The sequence below is a fragment of the Pongo abelii genome, chromosome 4 (genome assembly GCF_028885655.2).
Source record: "Pongo abelii isolate AG06213 chromosome 4, NHGRI_mPonAbe1-v2.0_pri, whole genome shotgun sequence".
Classification (NCBI taxonomy): domain Eukaryota; kingdom Metazoa; phylum Chordata; class Mammalia; order Primates; family Hominidae; genus Pongo; species Pongo abelii.
The window spans coordinates 78110440-78124835 of NC_071989.2; positions in this window are offsets into that span (position 1 = coordinate 78110440).

Sequence of the window (14396 nt, forward strand, 5' to 3'; positions counted from 1 at the left end):
TCCATGCCACATACAATATGATTAGAATATGTACAATATGTATAATATATAATATGATTCTATAAATATATTATTTTAAAACATTACAGTTATGCACCACAAAGACATTTTGGTCAATGATGAACCACATATACAATGGTAGTCTCATTAGATTAAAATAGAGATAAAAATTTCCTATCACCTAGTGATTTCTTGATCATCTTGACCCTACGTAGTTCTAGGCTAATGTGTATGTCTCTGTCTAACTTTTCAACAACAAAAAAAAGCTTAAAAAGTAAAAATAAAACATTTTTAAATAGAAAAAAAGCTGGCTGGGCATGATGGCTCACGCCTGTAATCCCAGCACTTTGAGAGGCTGAGGCGGGTGGATCACGAGGTCAGGAGATCGAGACCATCCTGGCTAACACAGTGAAACCCAGTCTTTACTAAAAATACAAAAACTTAGCCAGGCGTGGTGGCACACACCTGTAGTCCTAGCTACTCAGAAGGCTGAGTCAGAAGAGTCTCTTGAACCCAGGAGGCAAAGGTTGCAGTCAGCCAAGGTCATGCCACTGCACTCCAGCCTGGGCAACTGAGCGAGACTCTGTCTCAAAAAAAAAAAAAAATGCTGATAAAGATATAAAGAAAATATTTTCGTACAGCTATACAATGTGTCTTTTAAGCTAAGTGCTATTCCAAGAGTCAAAAGTTAAAAATTAAGTTTATAAAGTAAAAAAATTACAGTCAGCTAAGTTAAATTTATTACTGAAGAAATATTTTTAACAATTTAGCATAGCCTAAGTGTACAGTGTTTACTGTAGTAGTGTACAATAATGTCCTAGGCTTTCACACTCACTCACCACTGACTCACCTAGAGCAATCTCCAGTCCTGCAAGCTCCTTTGATGGTAAGTGCCATATACAGGTGTTTCATTATTTTTCATACCATATTTTTACTGTACTTTTTCTATGTTTAGATACATACATACTTACCATTTTGTTACAATTGTAGTATTCAGTACAGTAACATGCTGTACAGTTGTATAGCCTAGGACCAATAGGCTCTACCATGTAGCCTAGGTGTGAAGTAGGCTATACCATCCAGGTTTGTGTAAGTACACTCTATGATGTTTGCACAATGATGAAGTCACCTAATGATACATTTCTCAGAGCATACTCCCATTGTTAAGCAACTCATGACTCCCTATATATTGTTTAGGACACATAAATATATCATAAAAGTATAAGGAGTGAGCATAGCAACCAAATTCAGAAGAGCAATTACCTCTTGGAGGAAGATGGAATCAGGAAGGGGTTTCAACTGTATTGGCTTTATTTATTAGAGGGTGAGAACACATATGCTTGTGGCATTATTCTTCATACTTTTGTCTTAAATATTACTTAATAATTACCCAATTTTCAAACAAAACTATATACATAGAAACCAACATATTCATAGATTTCTGCAAGGAATCAAAAAGAAACTAAGGACAATACTTGCCCTCAGAGAGTGAACTGGGGGCCTAGGGTGGAAGAAAGAGTCACCCTTCATTATTATACAGTTTGAATTATACTGTTTGAATTTACACCATGTGAAATGTTATTTTCAAAACAATAACAATTTTTCTAACAGCTTAGCAAAGAGGAGTCACTTGATACTACCATCACAAGGGCTTTTGTGCTAATCGTGGTCTAGCTCATTGCCTCGTGTATCTAAGCAGTTAATGAGCTCAACTCCCCTTCTCAGGAAATGAGATATTAACTCTGTAGAGTGATATGGGCCACAGATGTCATGAACTCAAGGCACGTTAGTACCGCATTTCGTTCTATGTGTAATATTTTGCCTCCATTAAATCCTGTGTATGTGATCTTACAAACCTTCAGAAAAGTGAAAAGAATAATTTCAGTATAGAGTCATGTTTCACTTAATGATGGGATATGCTTTGAGAAACACTTTTTTAGGTGATTTTGTCATTGTGTTCTTACACCACCCTGAATAGTATAGCCTACTACACATCTAGGTTACATGGTGTCATGCCAAGTGTCAGGTTCCAACTAAGGTCCAAGGGTAGTCGCTGGAGTGGTAGGTAGCTGGAAAAACACTCAAAGAATCATAGACAGTTTTGACATGGCTTTACTCTATCTCTAGGTACAAGTAAGCCTGGGCACAAGCAAGCCATGGGCACAAGTGGTATGTACAGCATCAGCAGGGTAATTATATCTTTTACAGACCACAGTGGCTCCAAGTCAAGCATAAGCTCATGTGAGTGATCACCTAATGCAACTTACGTGGTGTGGTTACATGACACGCCTCATGTGGCGTGGTTACATAACATGCAGAGTTGTGCCCCTGCGCTCTAAACCCACTGAGTCATGCTGTGCCAGAAAGCCACCTCAGACTACTGCTGACTAAAGCACAGCCATCTCCCTTACACTCCACCCTCTAGGCTGAGGGCATCCTCCAGACAGGGACACATGCCCATAGGGTGGAGTCCTGAATTAATAACCCACAACAATACAGACAGCAACAGTTCCAGATTATGGCAGGCAACCACTTCATTGTGATGTTACCCCAGTGTTGCTTTATACATCAAGCCAGGTTTTTATTTCCCTACCTTTAGAAGCACTGGGGCAGGCAACAACAGGTTACGGTTCATTCCCATACCTGGTCAGAGGAACTCGTTCTTCCTTCCATAAGTTTTGCCACATGGCTTGACCCCACATAGGCCAGTGACCAACTATTCACTTTTGTAACTTCTAGGTAGTTAACCACAAGGTTAACCCTCGATAAACTGCCCAGCTATTGGTGCAGATCATTATAGGTGTCACCTCCTTGGTAATCACCATTCATACTGCTCTAAGTTCAGCCCATTGGCTACTTTCCCACCCCTGGTTTCAAACCATATGATGTCAGTACTAGGCTGGACTGCAGCAGTGGTCCAGGCAGCAGTAGCACCTTGGCTAGACTCATCTGTGTACCACGCCCCATCAGGAATGGGAGAACACTTCTTCTTAAATGGTGAAGACTCAGGGTCTAGGGGTGCCTCAGGCCCCATGGCCTTATCTTGCATTAAGACTACAGGTCCCAAGACCTCTTGCAACTGTTCTGCTAAGGGACTTTGTACTCAGCGTGCTCTGCTGCTCTAAGTAGGTGCCCCACTTTGCTAAAGTGGAAGGTCTGTGCTTTCCCAGTCTCAGGGGTCATTATCCATGAATACACCCATCCCACTATCAATGACTGTAGCCCGTCCCATCATGCTCCCATGAGCCTGAAGGGTGGCATATGCAGCTACTAACTGCCTTCCCAGTTCAAGAGGTCATTATCCATGAATGCATCCATCCTGCTATTGGGTAAGTCATCCACACAACAACTGTAGCCTGTCCTGCCATGTTCTCAGGGGCCTGAAGGGCAGCATATGCAGTTACCAACAGCTTCTCTATCAATGAATATCAGAAGTCAGCTCCCTTCCATAGCTGGAACCAAAAGCCCACTGGCATTCTCAAGCACTCCATGCACTATAGGCTCCAGCCAAAACTATCTGTGGTCACATACACATCCAGCTTGGGCTCCCCTGGTCAACTACCTGTAGGGCTTGTGCCTGCTAAATAGCCCACTTGGCTGCCAGGAAGGTGGTCTCAGCCACACCATCTCAATTCTAGGCAAGTAGAGCATTGCCACTTCTAAATCTGCAAGAGAATTAGAGGTTAGTATAATATCATTAACAAGACCATGACATATGGTGGGGCTACGCATATAGCCCTGTGGCAACACTGTGAAAGTCCATTGTTGCCCTCCCATGAAGGCAAACTGTTACTGGCTCTCTGGAAAAGAATGTATTGGCCAAGTCCACTACACAGTGGTACTGTCCCAGCTCTGTCAAGTGGTCCATCGAGTCCATGATAGATGGCACAGCTGCCAAGCCATGTAAAATATCCACCCCCAGAAGGTGTTTACACACCCAGAATGTATTTACATGTATTTGCAAAGATACAAGTTTCACTTTCATTGACCAGCTTTCATAGCTGTCTATGCTGCCTTACCTGGAAACTTATACAGGTTCCCATAGACAAGGCTACAATCTGAGCTGGTACCTACCAGCGCCAGTGCCCACTGTACAAATTAAACAGAAAAGGCTCTACACCCCCGCCTGGCTGCAGTACATAGCCTTTGAACTGAAGCACCTGGAGGGGACCAGGTCATGCAGCAGTGTCCTTCTCCCCCTTGGCCATTTTCTGGAATTGCTGCTCCTGAGACAGCTGTCTCCACAAAGTTTAGAGTACTACATTGGGCTGCTTATCAATTTTCTCTCAGTCAACCCCAACCAAAATCAAATCTATCCACATTTGTGAGCGTGTCACTCATTGGGGCCCCATTTTCTCCCATGGAGGGAGTCCCCTGAAGGTGGGGCATCTTCCCCTTCTTTACAGCGCAGACTCCTTTGTCCTGCCAATGGCTTCCTCAATATCAGACCAAGTGGGGATCTCCAGCCGAGACGACAGACCCAGGCCTGCATTTACAGCAGCCTCTAATTCCTTTTCCAAGCTCTGTAGCCAGGCCTCCAGGTGCTCCACCTGCACCTGAAGGTCCCCATTCATGGCAGCTTCTAACTCTTTTTCTGAACTGTGGAGCCAGGCTTCCAGGGACCCACCTGTTCCTGCAGGGCCCCTACCTCTGCTGCATCCCTCAGAGAATGGGTGTGTACTTCTCATAGCATAGTGAAAAACACCCATCCAACTCTGCCAGCAAAGGCTTGCTCCTTCTCAGTGCTCTGTGCTTCCAACTGCTTCAGTGCCTTCTCTGTGCTCATCTACCACTGCCCAGGTTTCCACTGGAGCCCATCTGAGCAGCACAGCTCTGGATCCTGTTCATGATATCAATTGTTAGGTTGTAACTAAAGTCCAAGGGGAGTCAGTGGCATAGTGGGTAGCTGGAAAAACACTCGAGGAATTGTAAAGAGTTTCAACATGCCTTTACTTTATCTCTGGGTGTGAGCAAGCCTGGTCACAAGCCTGGGCACAAGCCACGGGTGCAAGCTGTATGTACAACGTCAGCAGGGTAATTATGGTGTGGTTACATAATATGTGGAGTTGTGCACCTGCACTCCAAATCTGCTGAGTCACACTGTGCTGGAAAGCTGCCTCAGCCTACTCCTGACTAAAGTGCAGCTATCTCCCTTACATATGATATAGTCTGTTGCTCCAACCACCATTGTATATGTGGCCCATTGTTGACTGAAATGTCATTATGCAAAGCATGAGTATTATTTTGTGATAGTGACCATTAATATTTTTAGCCATACAATGTAGTCTACTGCCATTTCAAATTTAGTGCACTTTAATTCAAAAAATGGTTATTGAGTTCCTACTGTATTAGAAACTAAGGTAGAAACAGGAATAAGACACAAGCCCTGATCTCTAGAACAGAAGCTTGTATTCTAATGAAGTATAATTGGCCATACTTTATCTTCAAAACTAATAATCTGAACTTGTTTTGAGAGCAGATTCATCACCACTGCTTACATTTATCTTTCTTCAACCTATCAATGAATAGCAAGCGTCTTCCAATATTACCTCCTTGTTTTCAAGGTGTGAGAAAATGTCCATACTATGTGAACAACTCACAAAGACAACTGAGCAGATGTGCACATTGATTAGCATTGCAATCAAATCTTACAACCAACTTGATCTGCCACACATTTGATGATATGCATAATTGTTATCATGCCGCCTGGTAATTAAGGATAATTGGTAAATAATTCATGTAAATTACTGTAATTGTTTCAGCTCTGCAGTTAAGCCAAGCATTTCTAGGGTCAGCTGAGTGGAGTAAGAAGTAGTAAGTTGGCCCAACTGAAAACCCCCTGGATCAGCTAACACAGAGGAACCCATGCCTTTACTTGCCCCACAAAAGCCTCCCACTATCTTGTTCCCCAGGAGCCCCAAGCTGATGGCTGCACCCACCCCACTTCCCACCACAGCTTCCTAACTCTGACACTTCCAAAGTTTACAGTTGAGCTTGGTTTCCTTTAGGTAGTGGAGTTTTCTCCTATTTATAAAGGAAAAAATGGTCAATAAGGTTAACACAGACCTCAGGCTTTGAGCTAGAAGCTTGGACAGAAGGCAAAGGAAGACAATTAACTCCTTTCTCCAGCATTGTGAGGGCCAAACATGGGTTTTCTAAGGGCTGTGGCTGCAGCTTCCTTTTACCGCTCTCTTTTTTCTTCAAATTTTAAGTTCCAGGGTAGATGTACAGGATGTGCAGGTTTGTTACATAGGTAAATGTGTGTCGTGGTGGTTTTCTGCACAAATCAACCCATCACACCTAGGTTTAAAGCCCAGCATCCATTAGCTATACTTCCTGATGCTCTCCCCACCCCATGACAGGCCCCAGTATATGTTGTTTCCCTAACCCCATGTGTCCAAGTGTTCTCATCATTCAGCTCCCACTTAGGAGAATATGTGGTGTTTGATTTTCTGTTTCAGCATAGTTTGCTGAGGATAACAGCTTCCAGCTCCATTCATGTTCCTGCAAAGGACATGATCTTATTCCTTTTTATGGCTGCTTAGTATTCCATGGTACCACTTCCTTTTTAAGGACAGGCCCTCATTAGGAAAAACTGTCAAAGAACAGAACAAAAAAAAAAGGCTTCTGCCTAAAGTTTCTCCTCTGAAATTCTCCAATTTGCAGACTAGTACTCTGGAAGTGTAAAGGGGGCCCTCAGTCATTTGCACCTTGCACCTCTGGGTGCTTTTGTTTACTCAGCTTGGTTTCCCTACCCAGCTAGGAGTAGAATAGTAGTGGGAACTCTGATGGGGTTCTTGCTTATGAATCATAGGTGGGAAATCATCCTAAAGGAAAGGAATGTGGCAGAGAATAGGACCTAGGTGAGAGCAAAGTGGTGACTGGGTGCCGTAGCAGCAGAGAAGCAAAGAGAATAAAAGGTAGAAGAGAAACTGAAACATACCCACTCTTTGAAAAGAATATACACATTGGTATACACAAGCAGTAACAGAGTATGACTTCTTTCCTAATTTCATAGACTGAGCTTGTCTGCTTCTCAGCTCACTGTACAACAGAAAGCCATATGTGTGTCCTGTTTGCTGAAAAAGAAAGGGCCTCAGCAGGCCTGTGTCCTAGCAGCACTGAGGCAAGTGCAGGTCTTTCAGGTCTGTCCCAGTGCTCATCTGCTAATCCTTGTTATTATCCCAGACTTGGAAAGTCTCTCTGCATGGTTAATCCATCCACGTATATGGACAGGGTTCTAGGAATATACTTCAAGTGCCTATTGCCTCTGGGCTCACATCATTAATAATGCCAAGGAACATGCCTGTGTTTTTGATGCCTAATGGAAGAACTGCAGTGACCTAGAAGCCCACAGAAAGCCCTAAGGAAAGAATAACCTTTCCAGGAATGTTGGAAAGCATAGTCCTAGAATGCTGGAAAGGCAGTGAGATTGAGGGCAAAAGAGGGTTCAGATGAGTTGAGCTTATAGGACAGAAACAAGCATTGTCCCTCCATGAGAAGACACCAGAACCTGTTCTTATGGTCTCCTAGGCATGAACAGTAATGTGTTCACACAGAGCTACCAAAGATTTCCTAAAGAGCATTCATAAGAACACTAGTTCTATGGGATGTTAGTAGGTTCAGCGATCAAATAAATTTGGAAGCCTCTGGTTTAAACCAATTTAAACTGGTTTTCTTATTACAGGATGATACACTTTGGATCTGTGTCCCCACCAAATTTCATGCCAATTTGTAATTCCTAATGTTGGAGGTGCGGCCTAGTGAGAGGTGATTGGATCATGGGGGCAGATTTCTCATAAATGGTTTAGCACCATCCTCTTGGTACCATCCTCGTGATCATGAATTCTTGAGAGATCTGGTTGTTTATAAGTGGGTGACACCTCCCTCTTCTTTCTCTTGCTCCTGCTCCTACCGTGTGAGATGGCCCACTTCCTCTTTGCCTTCTGCCATGATTGGAAACTTCCTAAGGCCTCCCCCAGAAGCAGAAGCTGCTATGCTTTCCATACAGCCTGCGGAACCATGAGCCAATTAATCCTCTTTTCTTTATAAATTACCAAGTCTCAGGTATTTCTTTACAGCAATGCGAGAATGGACTAACACACAGGACTTCTCAGAGCCTTTGCTATGTCAATATATGTACACTGTGGAAATCCAAGCTAGGAAAAGAATAGGCACTGTTTCACAAACTCATGTGATAAGATAATTTTGTGAGATATCAGTGCATATTTTCTCCCTATGATTTTCATTTTCCCTTTCACCATTAGAGAAAAAGGAAGGCTCTACTCTGTCTTGCCTCAGGGGAGAGGGATATCAGGGCTTCTTGATTCTTATTCCCAAATCAAAGAAGTTTGGAAGAGAGAGAAGGTTAGAGGTCTTAAGAGCAGAGACACATGCTCCCTATTCCCTAGTTTTACCCAAAGGCAAATCTTTGGGGCTTCTAACCTCATCAAAGACCGTGTGCCCCAAGCACAGGACAGAGGCAGCAGCAAGCCCACCTGAAGGGACTATGCAGGTTGGTATAGTGAGCATCTCCACAACAAGCACTGTGGGTAGCATTTCTCCATTCCTTGGCAATCGGTAAGGCCACAGAATCTTGACACAACCCTTTGGAAGGAAAAGTTTGCCCAAGTTTGTCTGAGTTGAAATTTCCCATCAATCCGGAGGGATGGCAGATCAGAGCTAAAATCAGGTTGATTCATGGAAATAAAAGAATGTGATATTTCCCTGTATAATTAAGTTTGTGCACTGAGAGTCATATCTGCAATGATTATTGTCCATGGAACCTTTTTGTTGTTGTTGATTATCTCACTAGTTTTTTGCAGAACGTACATAAGAAAAATGCTGAGGTAGATTATCCCATCTGAAAAGAGACAACCACTGATCGATATTCTTGACTCAAGAACTGTTGCCTCTACAGAAAAGCTGTGATCTCTGAGTAAATCAGGAAGAGAATACCCAGAAGACCCAGAGGAAAGCAGGAGGCCCTTCAAGGAAATGTGTTGATGGAAATTGTGATGTTTGAGACCCCACTCTTTGAAGAAATAATTTTGAATGCCTAGAGAACAGCCAAAATTTTTAACAAAAATCCTAGGAGACACCAAGCAGATGCACACTGGAAATAAAGGGAACCTTCAAGGTCAAAAGTTGCTCCTACTAACTACCCACTGAGCCAGGTTTGTTCAAGCCCATGAGTACCACACAAGGAGCAGAGCTCACTCCCTGCATGCACTGGGGCCTTTTGGCTGTGGCCCTCCCTCACTCATAATATGAAGATTGAATGTTGATGATCTTGAACACAGAATCTCTCTCCCTTTGTTTGTCGATTGCAGCATTCTTCACAATAGCCAAGATACAGAGTTGACCTAAGTGTCCATTCACAGATGAAAGAATAAAGAAAAAGTGGTATATGTACACAATGAAATACTATTCAGCCTTTGAAAAGCAGGAAATCCTGTCATTTGTGACAACATGGATAAACCTGGAGGACATTATGCTAAGTGAAATAAGCCAAGTAGAGAGAGACAAATACTGCATGCTCTCCCTTACATGTATTATAGAATCTAAAAAGGCTAAACTCTCAAAAGCAAAGAGTACAATGGTGGTTGCTAGAGGCTGGCTAATGGTGGATGGGGGAATACAGTCATGTTGGCCAAAGGGTACAAAGCTTCAGTTAGACAGGAGAAATATATTTTTGACATCAATTGCACAGCGTGGTTACTATGGTTAATAACAATGCATTATATACCTCAAAATTGCTAAGAAAGTAGGTTTTAAATGTTCTCATAACAAAAAATCATAAGTATTTGAGGTGATAGACATGTTAATTGGATAGATTTAATCACTCCACATTGAATATATAAACATTACATTATAATCCGTAAATATATATAATTATAATTTATCAATATGAATTTTTTATTTAACTGTTAAGTTCAGGGATACATATGCAGGTTTGTTATATAGGTAAGCTTGTATCATGGGGTTTTGTTGTACAGATTATTTTATCACCCAGGTATTAAGCCTAGTACCCATTAGTTATTTTTTCTGATCCTTTCCCTCTCCCCACCCCAACCCGACAGGCCCCAGTGTGTGTTGTTCCCAACCATGTGTCCATGTGTTCTCATTGTTTAGCTCCCACTTGTAAGTGAAAACATGTAGTGTTTGGTTTTCTGTACCTGCATTAGTTTGCTAAGGATAATGGCCTCCAACTCCATCCATGTTCCTGTAAAGGACATCATCTCATTCTTTACAGCTGCACAGTATTCCATGGTGTATATGTACATTTTCTTTATCCAGTCTACCATTTATGGGCATTTAGATTGATTCCATGTCTTTGTGACTCTGCATAGTGCTGCAATGAACATATATATGCATGCAATAAACATGCATTGAACTCACGCATGCATGCTTTATGATACAATTATTTATATTCCTTTGGGTATATACCCAGTAAAGGGATTGCTGGGTCAAATTGTTATTTCTGTTTTTAAATCTTTGAGGAATCACCACACTGTCTTCCACAATGGCTGAACTAACTTACACTCCCACCAACAGTGTATAAGCATCCATTTTTCTCTACAACCTCGCCAGCATTTGTTATCTTTTGGATTTTTAATAATAACCATTCTGACAGTGTGAGATGGTATCTCCTTGTGGTTTTGATTTGCATTTCTCTAATGATCAGTGATGCTGAGCTCTTTTTCATATGATCGTTGGGCACATGTATATCCTGTTTTGCAAAGCATCTGTTCATGTCCTTTGCCCACTTTTTGTTTATTTGTTTTTGGTATTGCCAGACTGATCCATTGGTAGACATTTTGCCCACTTTTTAATGAGGTTGTTTGTTTTTTTCTTGTAGATTTAAGTTCCTTATATATGCTGGATATTAGACCTTTGTCAGAAGTAAATTTTGCAAAAATCTTCTTCCATTCTTTAGTTGTCTATATATAAATATAAAAAATGTTTTTTAAAAAAATGTTAATGTGATGATCCTAAGGCATTTAGCAGAGTGCTCGGTCTATCGTAAACATATCAGGGTGGTAGTGGTGGTAATGGTGGTAGTGCTAATGGTGAAACCACATATAATCAAAAAATAGATGGACGTTCTCTTGTAGCAAACTCCCCAGGGGAGCTAGTTATCCTTAAGATGTGTTAAAGCAGGAGTGTCATTATCATTATAGGACGAGAGGGGAGTGATATCAGACCTGGCAGCCCACCATCCCAACTCAGGCTCTGACTACAGAAGAAAGGGCACATAATGAAATTCCTCTCTTCCAAGAAGTATTTCAGGGTGTTAGACTGTCATTACTAATGAACTTAGATATTATCACTCATTTGTCAGAAATAAATCTTCCCTTGAGCACATAGAAACTGCAAATGGATTCTAATAGGGATTCTAATAGAATGAATTCCTACACTTCCAGATGACGTATCAAGCCTGCATGAGCTGTGACTGCATAAACATTTCTGATCCAATGGCTGTATAACTTTTTAAAATTAACTTTTTGTTCTTTGAAATCCCCTAAAAGTACAATGTCTTGCCTTTTTCCAGATTCATATGACTGTGAGGAAATAGCCCCATTACTATGAAGTCACTAAGTATTAATATTATTTTTTAATATGCATGTTCCCTATTTTCCACCTTCCCTTACTCCTCCCAATGGTTTTTCTTCCACAACAAGCCACCATTACCTACTCATTTCCATACACAGCAGCCATCTGGAATGGAGTGCTAAGGGAAGATATTGCTCTTTCAGAAATCCCCCTCCCACGCAAGATATGTGAAATGCAGAATTGATTTTTTTAGCTTTTAAATCTCTTTATCAGGAGTCTTTCATTATCTAAGTCATCTGTTCTGAAAAACGTGCAGCCACATCAATAATTGTATGGCTTCCTTTGGAACTCAAAATATGTTTTAAACCCATAAATTTTATTTTGTCAATCTTTCTCCTCAAAACTGACAGCCTCAGAGTCATGTATGGATTATTTAAAAAGCAGTTCAACTAGCTTTTCTTTTGCAGAATTTCAGCCACAATACTAGGCTTAATTTAGCCTTGTCTATGCCTTGTTCCCTTGAGCAACAGCTACTTCATTGAAAATCAAACATGTAAGAAGGTAATGGATGAATATTTAACAAGAGGCAATAGAACATTGTGGTCAAGAGATCAAACCAGTTCTGGCCATATCCCTGCTCTGCCACCTACCAACTCAAAGACCTGAGCAAGTTACTTCACCTCCCTGGACTTCACTCTCTTTATCTACAAAATGGGGCTATAAAATAATCCATTTATTCCTAATGTAGGTGACGGGTTGATGAGTGCAGCAAACCACCATGGCACGTGTATACCCATGTAACAAAACTGCACATTCTACACATGTACCCCAGAACTTAAAGTATAATTTAAAAAAAACAAAAAGAAAAGAACGCATTTCAAAGGATTGCTTCCAGGATTAAACAAGTGCTAACTAAAGCACTTAGAATAGTGCCTGGCACATAGTAACACTCAAATTTTAGAACTGGAAAAAACTATTTTAAAATTTATAGAAAACCAGAAAAGAGTCCAAATAGCCAAATGGCTTGACTCTTTTTGCTTAAGATTATCTTCTGACTTCGATAATGAGACTTAGATAACCTGACTTCAAACTGTATTCTAAGGCTATAGGAACCAAAACAGCATGGTACTATACAAAAAACAGACACATAGACCAATGGAACAGAATAGAGAACCTAGAAATAAAGCTGCACACCTACAGCCATCTGATCTTTGACAAAGTTGACAAAAATAAGCAACAGGGAAAGGACTCTGTATTCAATAAATGGTGCTGGGATAGCTGGTAAGCCATATGTAGAAGAACGAAATTGGATCCCTATAATTCACGATATACAAAAATTAACCCAAGATAGATTAAAGATTTAAATGTAAGACCTCAAACTATAAGAATCCTACAAGAAAACCTAAGAAACACCATTCTGGACATCGGCCTTTGGAAAGAATTTATGACTAAGTGCTCAAAAGCAATTGCAACAAAAACAAAAATTGGCAAGTGAGACTTAATTAAACTGAAGAGTTTCTGCACAGCAAAAGAAACTATCAACCGAGTAAAAAGACAACTTACAGAATGGAAGAAACTATTCATCTGACAAAGGTCTAATATTCAGAATCTATAAGAAACTTCACTGAACAAGTAAAAAACAAATAACCTCATTAAAAATGGGCAAAAGGCATGAACAGAAGACGTACAAAAGAAGACATACAAGTAGCCAACAAACATATGAAAAAAATGTTCCACAACACTAATTATCAGAGAAATGCAAACCAAAACCACAATGAGACACTATCTCACACCAGGCAGAATGGCTATTATTAAAAAGTCAAAAAAAAACACAGATGTTGGCAAAGCTGCAGAGAAAAGAGAATGCTTATACACTGTTGGTGGGAACGTAAATTAGTTCAGCCACTATGGAAAGCAGTTTAGAGATATCTTAAAGAACTTAAAACATAACTACCACTCAAACCAGCAATCCCATTACAGAGTACATGCCCAAGTGAAAACAAATTGTTCTACCAAAAAGACACATGTACACACATGTTCATCACAGCATTATTCACAATAGCAAAGATATAGAATCAACCTAGGTGCTCATCAACAGCAGACTGGATAAAGAAAATGTGGTACATATACACCATAGAATACTATGCAGCCATTAAAAAGAACAAAATTATGCCCTGTGCAGCAACAATGGATGCAGCTGGAGACCATTATCCTAAGTGAATTAACACATGAACAGAAAACCAAACAACACATATTCTCACTTATGAGTGGGAGCTAAACATTAGGTACTCATGGATATGAAGATGACAACAATAGACACTGGGGACTACTAGATGAGGGAGGTAGGGATGGGAGAAATGATTGAAAAGCTAACTGTTGGGTACCGTGCTCAGTACCTGGGTGATGGGATCATTCATACATTCATAACCCAAACCTCAGCATCATGCAATATATCCAGGTAATAAACCTGCATATGTACCCCCAAATCTAAAATAAAAGTTGGAAAAAATAAATAAAAAGTTAAAATCCAGGATTATAATACACATTTCTCAAATTCTAACAAGAAATCGAAATATGAACATGTTATTTTATGTTAGGCTTTTCAAAAAATAAAAAATAAACTGGGGTTAATTGTGGTACTCTGATATTTAATCAACTTGTGAAAATTAAACTGAACCCTTCATAAATATTTGTTAGTGAAAGGAAGGAGAGAATGCACACAATGGTCACACATCAGCCTCTGGCACAGAGTGGAAGTTCAATAAATATGGTCTAAGGATATTCAGATGTCAGAGCCTGCCCCCTTGAGATCTTGTCAGCTTGGGTAGAACCACCGAGAC